Here is a 2,500-nt window from a genome sequence, read left to right as displayed (position 1 = left end):
CCTTCCCCGGGGTGGGATGGGTGGGTTGGGTTTAGGTGGATGAACCTAGTAGGGGACTACGTGTCTTATTGTTCTCCCCCCTGTACAATGTACAAATCTTTACAAACAGAAACAGACATGTAGTCCAGTTAGTGTCCCCCTACTGATTCATTTTCGGAGACTAACTCAAAAGCTCAGTTTCAAAAATATTCGGTCAAAGGTCAAGACTTGTAACTGTAATGCGTGACAGCGTGACGCTTCTTAGAAAAGATCAAGGTTGCAACACGTAACTATGGAAAAACTGTGAAACGAAATCTTTGTAAATCACAAAATACTGCGACTAATTGTATGTGTCGTTACTACAACATCTGCCAAGCAGCTGTCAGATGAAGTAGGTAAAAACTAAGGAATTTTTATTTTGGTTGTGAAAGGGGGATGGTAGTAGGCTAGCTTGGCGATCTGACATTTTAGAGGCGAGTTCAATGACAAGAAACGCCTTTAAGAGGGTCTGGATGGGGTTAACTGACAACTGTCAAATGGCCAAAATTTTTACTGACAACTGACAAATCGCTGAAAAACTAACTGACAACTGACATTTGTGAAGTGCTTTTACTGACAACTGACAAAAGCCCGGATCGCCCTAAATATCCTAAAAAATGGATGTAAATTAAGGACATTTAATTTCTTTTGTTCAATGAAAGTACATTTTCCATTACATATCAGTAGGAATACTCCAGAGTGTCCTATTTCGTGAATAATTACCGCATGTGCCATCCACATCAAGGTCATGTGACACATATCAGTTATATGATCTTTGATACCCAATTCGATCGTCATCTTACGCGAAGGCCGTGAATACTGTTACTTTAAGAGCTGTTGTAAGCTTTTAACGAATTGAGTCGGAAACGGCATTTGAGCGTCACAGAAGCCGCATTCCTATCAAAGATGTTAAAACAGTATTGGCGCTGAAAAAGCACCTTCCTTCGTTCCTCGGTCTTAAGGAGTTGTCTGGTAAATATCACCTCGGAGATTTTGATGTGAAAATTTATCACATGGCTCCAAAATCAGGCGTCAAGAGTGATAATTTTGCGTTAACTACGGACGAGCAATGGAATTTGGAGCTTCCGACCATGCTGGCTCGAAAGGAAGCGGATTAAACAGTATGTGTTGGAGTGGTTTGGTATTTGGTGTCAGTGGTATAAATATATCAATTCATAGCCTGCTGTTTATTGTAAAACGCCCATTAGATGCCGACTTATAAGCGCCGTCAATTTTCTCATTCTTGCATTCATGTAGATAATGTTTTATGTAGATTATAATGACATAACTAAAGTGACTGTGAAAAGTTAAATCTTATAGAGTCGCAGTGATGCGACTGAATTGTCCTGTTTCATGTTTGTCTGCTGGGCATATTCTGGTTTCGTATGATTTTAGAGAGGTTCTTAGCCGGCTCGAATTACATTGTGCAACACTTCTTACACACCTTATGGCTTTAGAGTAAAAATCGCAGAGATATACCATTTTGTTCTTATCACCTCCTTGATATTTTAAGTGATGAATTCGGAAACTCGAATCTTGTCCAGGTTCGCCCTTCTTTAGAAAAGCCAACTTCAACCTGTGCTGCAAGTGAAAACATTCTGTTGTGTGCAGACGATGCCCAGAGAGAAATTATACAAGTGACATTACACTACAATGGAGTTGGCATTGCTCGTACCGGAGTCAGACTCGTGACCTACCCGACTGGCATTTTGAATATCATATCTACGGAAGTTCTCAAACAAAGAGCTTACTTTGCAGCAGTCGGTCTAGACGGTGGCCTTTACGTTTGCAACCTTTCAAGCTTTGAAGTTGACCAACTTCTAAAGAACAATTCTGAGTCTTATAGAGAAATCAAAAGACTTTGTGAATTTGAAGACGGACTAGCGTTCACTGACTTGGGGGATCGAAAGGTAAAGTTCTTCAGTCCTTCTGAGAAAAACGTTAAAACGTTGATGGGCTCTGGTCAGGAAGGAGCAAGTGAAGGAACGAATGAAACGTGTTCTTTTACGCAAGTTCATGGCATGTGTTCTATGGAGAGGACTTTATTCATATCGGATGTGGCTACAGGTTGCATTAGACTAGCGTCGGGACTCGGTGGTACTGTGAAGTCTCTATGACAGTTTTGGTATCGGAGCTCAAGGCATAGAGAAAGCACAATTGTCTCTTCAAAATGCCGTAGACAAAGTATCACATGTAAATGACAACATTACAAAACCGTTTCTGAGGTGAAACAAGGGCACAGTATAAAGGAAACCACAGCAAACAACGGCCTCGAGGGAACCGTGTGTCTCATAAAACTCAAGTCTCACTTAAACTTCTCGAAGAAGATATTGGAATTGAGCACATTACTCACAACAGTTGTGGAGAATCTACTTGCAGTTTCACATTTTAAGCACGAGACCTTCACCGCACTACAGTGTTCCCAAGACTTTGGACTAATTACCAAGGAGTCATTGAAGAGAGTAACGAAATGGGGAGCAAA

Source organism: Stylophora pistillata, chromosome 5 (assembly GCF_964205215.1).
Source record: "Stylophora pistillata chromosome 5, jaStyPist1.2, whole genome shotgun sequence".
Taxonomy (NCBI): domain Eukaryota; kingdom Metazoa; phylum Cnidaria; class Anthozoa; order Scleractinia; family Pocilloporidae; genus Stylophora; species Stylophora pistillata.
This window is presented reverse-complemented; position numbering follows the sequence as displayed.